We start from the raw sequence: 11,058 nt of genomic DNA, 5'->3' as shown, positions 1-11,058 counted from the left end.
CCTCCCCGATCGAGATCTAACAATTTCTTAACTTCAGTCTAAAAAATTCTTGAAGATCTTAGAGATTTAGATTATTCTTTAATTGAATACAAAAACCATATTAAGAGTGGTCATCAACAAATATGATGAAATAATAATTTATACGCAAGGTGGAGGAATAAGGACCACTATCTAGACACCATGACTGAACGGGACAAGAGAAAATCAAATCTTCAAACAAAAACCAAAGAATCATAACTTTCATTTTTGCACTTAGTTAACCAGACCTTATATTCAATGCAACTTCTACTTACAACAATCATCTTTATTTATAAGAAAGTTTTCACAGGTCCCAAATTGTTAGTCTGACCGGACTCTTAGTCTTTACCCTGAACATTTTTATGAATATTGATGCTCATAAGAACAAAGTTTCTTCTTGGAAAAAGGTATTGGTCTTTATAATTCCAAACTCAGTAGAGGATGCAAAGGGCATTGATGGATAATAGCAAGGGTAATAAAAGAAACATTATGAATCATGAGTTTTATCTTAAAAAATAATCATCCTGATGAAATAATCCCTAACTCCTCCAAAACCATCACACCTTATGATAAAAAACTCTTACAAAAATATACTTATTTCAACACTAGATGAGACTTAGTATCTTTACGCTACTGCATTCAACAATTTCAAAACAGTGCATTCAGTGGGTAAACAATTCATCAAGTGTTCCTTGATGGACTTCTTAATGGGCAGTAAAAGAACATAACTACTTTTCACCTCTGCAAAAAATCAACTTTTGTCTTCTATACTCTTATGAGTCATATCCATCAGTTACTCAGTAACAAAGAATGTGTGGTTAACAACACATCATCTACAATTTCTTGAAGTTTGACTTTTTAAGAATCTCAATAACAATCATATTGTTATAGACAGAAAATGTGACTAACAGAAGAGCACACATATATCATCATGAAAACACCTTTGGACAGAATTCATGACATACAGTTGTGATACTCCCTCACTTTATTAGTACTTTAATATGTAACTTATTAGTACATCACTAGAAAGAGCACACATATATCATCATGAAAACACCTTTGGGCAGAATTCATGACATACAATTGTGATACTCAATCACTTTATTATCACTTTAATATGTAACTTATAAGTACATCACTAGAAAGAGCACACATATATTATCATGAAAACACTTTTTGGCAGAATTCATGACATATAGTTGTGATACTCCATCACTTTATTAGCACTTTAATATGTAACTTATAAGTACATCGCTTTATTATCACAATGTGGGTAACATATAACTTATAAGTGCATCACTTTAAAGAGTACACATATATCATCATGAAAACACCTTTTGGACAGAATTCATGACATACAGTTGTGATACTCCTTTATACGTCGGCGTCCATGAGAGTATTCCAACCTTCAAAAAATTTACCACCTTTGGGTGTATAAACTTCTTAGATTAATCAACTCCCAACCAAATGCTGTACATGTCTCCCTCTTAATGCTATCACATAATTACCACCTTTGGGCGTATAAAAATGCATTAACATCAAGAGACATCCCATTACTATATATGGCTGACATTCCATAAACCCAACCATGAATGCCACTTTGGCAGTCACTCACAATCAAGCTCATGAAATTCTTATATTGGGATATACTTTATGTTACCCACAAATAATGTTAATACATTGTTTGGAAAAAACCAGATTACCAAAGAGTCGAAGCATGTATAAAATACATCATACATTTATATAAAATTCCAAATTACCAAAAGGCAATCAAACCCTTTATAAGGCATGCATGATATATATTTTACAATTGTATAATATCATATAAAACATGCTCACAATACAAAGCCATTTGATAAAAAAATCCATATTAAAAAATTCACCCAACGGTGAAGTTACATATACAACATAAATATGTCATATCATGTTTCATACATATAGAAGTGGAATTTGGTCATGAAAATAATTCCATTGTGTCCGGAATGGTCCAAAACATAAATCCCCAAAAGAATGCTTTAAAGTTCCTTACGGTTTAGCCAAAAATAAAAAAAATACTAAATAAATAGCATTCCAATTATCGGCTCAACCAAAACATGATATATAATATTTCACATATATAGGGATAGAATTGGGTCTTAAAAATGGTTCCATTGCGTTCGAAATGATCCAAAATATAGAATCCCAGAAGAACGCTTTAAAGTTTCTTACGGTTTGGTCAGAAATAAACAAATACTAAACATATAGTATTCTGGTTTTTTATTTATTTATTAAACTGGTTCAACCAGCAAATAAAAACGGTCTAATAAATCAGAATCTTATTAGGCCGAATCGGACCGAACCGAAATAAGCAATTGAATCAAATCTAAATTGAACCGAATCGAAATCAGCAATTGAATCGAATCAAAATTGAACCAAGAATCTAAATTAGAAATCGATTCGAAATTGAACCGAAAAATCGAAATCAGAAATCGAATTGAACCAAAATTGAACCGGAATCGAAATCAGAAATCGAATCGAAATCATAAATTAAACAGAAATCAGCGAGTTGACTCGCTGAGTCAAAAAACGAGTTTGGTCCAAAATGGTTCAAACAAAAAATCCGGTTCGCCCAAGTTAATCCATTCGCTTGGACCGATGACTGGTCAACCGGGTCGACCCGTTTGACCTGACGGGTTCAAAATCGGGTCGCCTTGGCGGGTCATGGGTCGGGTTGACCCGACCCGTTGACTCGGTCAAACTGCCACGTCAGCACCGCACAAATTTAAAAAAGATCAAAAAGATGCTGCTTGATTCCGGCAGCGATTGCCGGCGCGTCCGAAGTCCGATGGTGACCCATAATATATCAATTTCTTCATTTTTCCGAGATCTACGCCGTGGTAGTTTCAGATTTTCAAAATTCTTTCTAGAAAAAAAGTTATTGACAAAAAACCCCACGGTTTTGTTGAAAAAAATCAGGAGAACAAATTCACAAGTTTTATAGGTTCCATTCTAGAACCCTAAGTTCATCATTCAACAATCCTATGGGTCTTTAATCGATTCTATACAGGCTCTGATACCACATGTAAGAATATTTCTATCCAAGATCGCATAGATCGACTAAAAACACCTTAGTATGATAATGACACAAGATGATGATGAGCATACCTTTCTATGGTTCTATTGGAGACGAAGCGCAGCGGAATATCTTCTTTATGTCTCCCACTAGGAACAAACTTGAGGTGGAAGTTGATTCTATGATCAACTTGATGTTGGATCTTCTCCTCTGGACTCCTCCCTATTCACTTGGCTTGATGGTATATCCTTTTCGACTAGCGGATGTGATTGTGATTATGATTAGGGTTTAAAGGAGGGACCTAGCATCCTTTATATAGGCAAATCCGTTAGATCGTCCATCAAGATCTAACGGTTCCTATTAGCCCACACTAGCCAGTCCATATAAGAGTTCTAGTAATTGTATATTACCCATATCAGACCAATAAGAAACCAAATCAAAGTGTAACACAATCAATGAAGCCCACCTTATGTGGAATATTCAATTAATATACAAAAAAAAAAAAAAAAAAAACAAGACCCCCGCCCACCCCCCCCCCCCCCCCCCTACAAACAAAAAACAACCACCCCCCACCCAAACCACCCCCCCCCAAAACAAAACTGGGCCCCCCCGTTTTTATAGGCTAAAAAAAAAAAAAAAAACCCAAAACAAAAAAAAAGAAAGATGAACTTTAATTTTGAGAAGTTTCTTACCACTTGCTTCGCATGGGTTTCTTTGTCTTATCTCAAAAGTTTTTTTTTTTTTTTTTTTTTTTTTTTTTAAATCTCAAAAGTAACTTTCAAACTAACCATTTTTATTGAAGAGTCACTATTTTATTTAGACGGGATGGTAAGAAAAACAATAAAATAAAAAAAGACAGACGAGGAACGATGAAGTTGCAGGCAGGAAGAAAATGAAGAGACGAGAATCAAATTGAAGAGTCACTATTTTATTTAGTTTTGAAATTTTTTAATTTAATTCTTTATTAAATGAAACACGGGGTGGCAAATTTTATAAAAGAAAACCTAAATATAACTAATCATTTGATTTCTTAAAAAAATAATTTTTTAAAATAACTCAAGTGACATTTCAAGAATTTCTACATCACCACTTGTGACTTGTTCACATCATCACTAATTGTTTCAGACGACATCACATGGGCTTTTTCTGTTTTATCTTAAAAGAAAGTTTCAATAAATTACTTTTTCTAGATAACCACTAGTTATTTTACCATAAACACCGACACATGATTTTTACTCTAAAATGTTGTAATATTAGTCCCACACTGATGTGGGAATATGTGGAGAGGAAGAGGCTATAAAAGAATGCCTCTTCCTTCTTCTTTAATCATCCCAAATATCTTCTCTCTTAGATATTTATTTATTTATAGTGGAGTTTTCTCTCTTGCCCATATATTATTGTGTCTTTCTTTTCTCTTAGGTGTTATTATTGTGTTCTTCTTTTCTCTTATTTGCTGATTGTTCTATTCGGTGGGTTCTTCATAACCCGACAGTGGTATCAGAGCGAGGTTTTTCTGAAGTATGCTCTGTGGTTGCGGCATAGTCGAGCTTCCACATCGGGAAAAGGAAAATTCCTTGGGGGTTTTGTTTGTTTGGTTTAGGGTGTGAGTATCTACTTATAGTATGCTCTGTGATTGCCACTTAGGTGGATCCTTCACATCGAGAAAAATAAGTAAGATATTGTTTTTTATCCTACGGAGGTGCTTGCGAGGTCGCAATTTCACGTGGTTTCTTTTCGGGTATCCTAGAAAGGTGTATTGGGTGATTAAGTGCATGTCTAGGAAAATTTTGTCTAAGGAGTCCGGGTTTAAGCGGACCGCTTGTGTCCCTCCGCTCTTTCCCCGGAAATTTTCCGGGTGCATTTTGGTTCAACCATATACCGGTGGAGATAACCCGAGAAGACAAGTTTCACGTGAAATAGTGGGAGTTATTCTCCGACCAACAACGACTTCGTGATAGAAGCAATGGCAACAAAAATTGATATCGGCAAGTTTGACGGCACGAAATTCTCATTATGGAAATTGAAGATGAAGGTATTATTGATAAAAGATAACCGCCCTGGAAGCCATCAATGTTCGGCCGGCGGAGTTCACAGACAACGAAAAGTGGAACGGAATAGATGCGATCGCTCTTTCGATTTGCATCTAGCATTATCGAGATGATATTTTAGCGGGCGTAGAAGAGAAGAAAAGCGCTAAGGAGGTTTGGGATCACCTCATCAAATTGTATGAAGCCAAATCACTTCACAACAAAATCTTCTTGAAGAGAAAGTTGTATACCTTACGGATGTCGAATCTACATCGCTTCGGAGCATTTACATACTCGATTTCGTTATGTTCTCAACTTTCAACGTTGGGACATAATGTTTCACCACAGAACGTCTTGAAATTCTACTCCAAAGTCTTCCGATTCATATGACCCAATCATTATCAATTTAACCAGTAATATCCTCTCCGATTATTTGGTATTTGATGATGTCTGCTACAATTCTTGAAGAAGAAAGTAGACGAAAAGGCGGGGAAGATAGACAGGCAAGCTCACAACAAGCGAGCTTTGTCTATGACTCGAGGAAGGTCAACGAACGTGATTCCGGGTGGGAGTCACAATCAAGGGAGGTCAAAATCCGGGGGTAAGAAGAATTTCAAGTGCTACAATTGTGACAAAAGGGGACACTTCAAAAAAGAGTGTCAATTCAAAAAGGGTGTAGATAAGGCGAGAGACATCTCAAGGGTGCATTGTTGAAGGAGATATTCTTTACGGCGAATCAAGCAATGGCGGCCAAGGATAGATTGGAACATAGTGATGCTTGGATCTTGGATTCGGGAGCAACATGGCACATGACCTCTCGCAGAGATTGGTTTCAAACTTATGAACCTATCTCTACGGTGGTCTGTGTACATGGGAAATGATCATGCCTTGGAGATTGTTGGAGTTGGCACCATCAAGTTGAAGATGTACGATGGTATGGTACGCACTATTCAAAATGTGCGGCATGTGAAGGGCTTAAAGAAGAATCTATTGTCTTTGGGACAATTAGATGAAATTGGGTGCAAGACACGCATCCAAAATGGAATGATGAGGATCGTCAAAGGAGCGCTAGTTGTAATGAAAGCTGAAAGGGGCGCTGCAAATTTGTGCGAAGTAATGGGAGAAACATGCCCGGAGGCGAGAAGCATCGATTGCATCAACCGTGCTGCAGAAGAGATGACAAAAGTGTGGCATCGAAAATTGGCCCACATGTCGAGCAAGGGTTGAAGGTTCTCACGAAGCAGAAATTACTCCGGGTCTCACAAAGGTTTCATTACCCTTTTGTGAGCACCGTGTTACAAGCAAGCGACATAGATTGAAGTTCAATGCATCCGATTCCGGGAGTAAAAGTATTCGGAATTAGTTCACTCTTATGTATGGCAAGCACCGGTTACATCTCTGGGAGGAGCAAGGTACTATGTATCTTTCATTGATGATTATTCCGAGAAGATGTTGGGTGTTTCCTATCAAGAAGAAGTCGGATGTGTTTTCGGTTTTCAAAACATTCAAAGCGCAAGTTGAACGAGAAACCGAGAAGAAAATCAAGTGCCTCGGGATGGACAATGGCGGTGAATATACGGGGGATGACTTCTTTGAGTTTTGTAATCAAGAAGGCATCAAGAGACAACTCACGGTGGCTTACACTCCTCAACGAAATGGAGTAGCGAGCGGTTGAATAGAACTCTACTCGAAAGAACGAGAGCGATGTTGAGAACTGCAAGTATGGCTAAGTCCTTTTGGGCGAGGCCGTAAACACTCAGCATGCTATGTGATTAATCGATCACCAACAAGATCGATTGATTTGAAGACACCGATGGAGATGTGGACTGGCAAGCCGCTTGATTATTCACGCCGCACACATTTGGGAGTCCTGTGTACGTGATGTATCATCCCCAAGAAATTTCGAAGTTGGATCCAAAATCCGGAAAATGCAGATTCTTGGGAAATCTTGATGGAGTCAAGGGGTATCGATTTGTGGGATCCCACTACCCACAAGGTCGTCATCGACGAGAGATGTCATTTTTGCGAGAAGATAAGCTGCAAAAGGAAGATGTGAGTAGCATTTCAATAGAAATTCCGGAGAGTACAACGATTCGGGAGGAAGAGAAGTCCAATCCGAAAAATTCTTCCGGAGCGAGAATCGAAAAATGAGAAACAAGTACCAGTTGAGTCTACAACTTGTAGAAGTTCGACGGTCACCTCGTGAAAGACATACACCAACCTGGCATCGATTATATTATGGAGAGCAACATTGCACACTTGTCTTCTAACGAGAAGATGGTGAGCCATCAACATTTAGAGAAGCGATTGATAGCTCGGAAGCGTCACTTTGGATGGCGGCTATGCGGGGAAGAACTAGAAGCTCTTCATAAGAATAAGACGTGGGAGCTTGTACCTTTACCCCACGGAAGGAAGCCCATTGGTAACAAATGGGTTTACAAGATCAAACGAAGCATGATGATGATCAAGTAGAGCGGTATCGTGCAAGAATGGTGATCAAAGGATATGCTCGGAAGAAGGTGTCGATTTCACAAAATCTTTTCTCCGGTGGTTCGACTTACTCTTTTCGGATAGTTCGGCACTTTGTGCTACGTTTAATCTACATCTTGAGCGGTTAGATGTAAAAACCGCATTTCTTCATGGAGATCTTGAAGAAGAAATCTATATGCTCCAACCGAAGGTTTTGAAGAACCGAGAAAAGGGGAACTTGGTTTGCGGAGTTGAACAAATCTCTATACGGCTTAAAACAGCGCCAAGATGTTGGTATAAGAGATTTGATTCCTTCATATTGAGCCTTGGATACAACAAACTTGCTTGAGACCCTTGTGCGTATTACAAGAGGTTTGGTAATGATGATTTCATCATTTTACTGTTGTATGTCGATGATATGTTGGTGTCAGGCCCCAACAAAGATCGGATCGTAGAATTAAAGGCTCAGTTGGCTAGGGAATTTGAAATGAAGGATCTGGGACCCGCAAACAAGATTCTAGGGATGCAAATTCACCGAGACAGAAATAACAGGAAGATTTGGCTATCTCAGAAGAGTTACTTAAGGAAAGTCTTGCGCCGCTTCAATATGCAAGATCGTAAGCCAATTTCTACTCCTCTTCCTGTTCATTTCAAGTTATCCTCAAGTATGTGTCCTAGCAATGAAGCGAGAGAGGATGGAGATGTCTCGAGATGCCGTATGCATCGAATGAGTGGGAAGTCTGATGTTCGCTATGATATGTACAAGACCGGACATTGCACATGCAGTGGGAGTGATTAGTCGGCATATGGCGAATCCAGGACAAGAGCATTGGATTATAGTGAAGAGGATCCTAAGATACATTAAAGGAACCTTGGATGCTTTGCTCTATGTTATGGAGGATCCGAATTTCTTGTCGAGAGGATATGTTGATTCCGATTTTGCGGGGATCTTGATAAAAGGAAATCCACTACGGCTATGTGTTTACAATTGCGAAGAGCCGTGAGTGGGTATCTAAACTACGAGACGGTTTGTAGCACTGTCTACAACAGGTCAGTATATGGCGACTACACAAGCTTGTAAAGAAGCAATCTGGATAAGAAGATTCATGGAAGAACTTGGGCACAAACACGAGAAGATTCTCTTGTATTGTGACAGTCGTGAAGAGCCTTGCACATTGCAAGGAATCCAGACTTTTCATTCCGGGACAAAACACATAGAAGTACAATATCATTTTGTTCGTGAAGTGGTGGAAGACGGAAGGGTGGATATGCGAGAAAATCCACACGAAAGAGAACCTAGCAGATGCATTGACAAAAGCAATCAATACTGACAAGTTCATTTGGTGCGAGATCCTTGTATGGCTTGATAGAGACATAGACAAGATGGTGGTGGCAAGATAGAGACTGGTGTGGAGATTGATTGGTTCTCAATCTAATCTCCAAGTGGGAGATTGTTGTAATATTAGTCCCACATCGACTGATGTGGGAATATGTGGAGAGGAAGAGGCTATAAAAGAATGCCTCTTCCTTCTTCTTTAATCATCCCAAATATCTTCTCTCTTAGATATTTCTTTATTTATAGTGGAGTTTTCTCTCTTGCCCATATATTATTGTGTCTTTCTTTTCTCTTAGTTGTTATTATTGTGTTCTTCTTTTCTCTTATTTGCTGATTGTTCTATTCGGTGGGTTCTTCATAACCCGACATAAAAATCAATAAAAATTAAATGATAACCGCTATATTCGCTAGTTTTGAAAATTTGAACTTAATTTTATCCAGTTTTGATAAATGAAACATTTAGGTGGGAAATTTTGTAAAAGAAAACTTTGCTATAATTAATAATATAATTTTTTAAAAAATTAATATTTAAAATAACTCAAATGATTTTTTTCACTTTATTATATTAAAAAAATAGATGTAACAGTAAAACACAACTATGAGTTATTTCCTATCACTATCAATGATAGAGAAAATAAATAGCTGACATGAAATTTACTAAAGAGTTGAAAAATGTCATATCATCGTCACATGGCATTTTGTTTCTGTGTTGGAAAAGTAAAAGAAATCTATTAATTTGCCGACAACAATCATATCATCACATGCATTTTGCCTTTATCTTTTAAAAAGTCATAAAAAAAAAGGAAGAAAAAATCAAAAGAAAATCTATTAATCGGCCCACAACATCAGAATCCGGATCTTCTCCCCGTCGTCCCCCATGGCTTCCTGACCACATATATCAGTGGGGCCCATTGGTGTTGAAAAAAAATTTTTATTTATTTTTTTCCAAAAAATGTTTTTTACCGTGGGCCCCACTGATATATGTGGTCAGGAAGCTTCGGGGAGCCGTCGGGGTCGGTGATCCGGACAACATCATCGCAAGCAAACCACAGTAGTAATAATAAGGGAGAGGTAGAGAATGACTTTTCTACAAGATATTTTTATTTGTTACAAGGAAACAAAGACTGGGATTTTTTTTTTTTTATTTTACTTTTCAAATCTGGGTTTCATTCGGTCTGCTTACACATGCTCCCGACTATTTTTTGGAAAATATTTATAAAAATTAATATAAACTAAAAATTTATCCGTTCAAGAAATTATATTATTAATTTTTTTATAAATAAATGACATGTGTTTATAAATTACATGAAAATATTAAGATTAAGTTAAAATAAAAATAAATTATTTTAACTTAATCTTTTAAATCTGATGTAAATCCTTCGATGTAACTTTTTTTAGACCTAAACCTTGGACACGTGGTTCTCGGCTTTGTTATAAAATTTCTACCTAAAAAGACTTGGAGTCAAGTCTGTAACTTTTAATTTTTCCTTTTTTTAAAAGATTCTGTATACACTTAACACTTTTATTTCCTCTCTCTTTCTCATAGAAATGGATTTATGGACAAAAAGACTTAGGCTCTTTTTGGTATCAATTCTCATTCTCTATTATGCCTATTTAAAATAAATAAGTACAAGAATTCATTATTGGTCAAGAATGAAAAATGGTTTGGTGAATTTTATCGAAAATAAATTATGAAATGGAAAATAAGTTTGGTGTCAAGATAAAAATTTATTAAAAATGATAGTAAACAAGTGAGAAAAGAAGGAAAAAGTATGGTTGTTATAAAAGAATGTGTATTGACTATTTTAACCTCATCTTACTTATAGAAGTTTAAGTAAACTTACACAAATGAAGATAATGAAATTCTCATCATAATCCATAATGGACAAAAAGTTCATTATGGATTTTGGAGGTTTTTCTATTATTTTAAATAAAAATAAAATTCAGGATAGATGCCAAACAATTTAAAATAATGAAAATTTCTCATAATTGACAATGATAATTGATACCAAAAAGAGCCTTAGCCACCAGGAGAACAATGCACAAGGTCCAATGCTCTATTAGTCAAATAGATTGAAGAAAAACAATTCATTCTTTTTCTAAGATTAAATTGATATTTGAGATTTTCATCATCCAATAATAATCTTCTTTTTTTA

This window comes from Hakea prostrata, chromosome 4, assembly GCF_041222555.1.
Source record: "Hakea prostrata isolate BN-2017 chromosome 4, UWA_Hpros_2, whole genome shotgun sequence".
Classification (NCBI taxonomy): Eukaryota; Viridiplantae; Streptophyta; class Magnoliopsida; order Proteales; family Proteaceae; genus Hakea; species Hakea prostrata.
Note: the sequence above shows the minus strand (reverse complement) of the source record.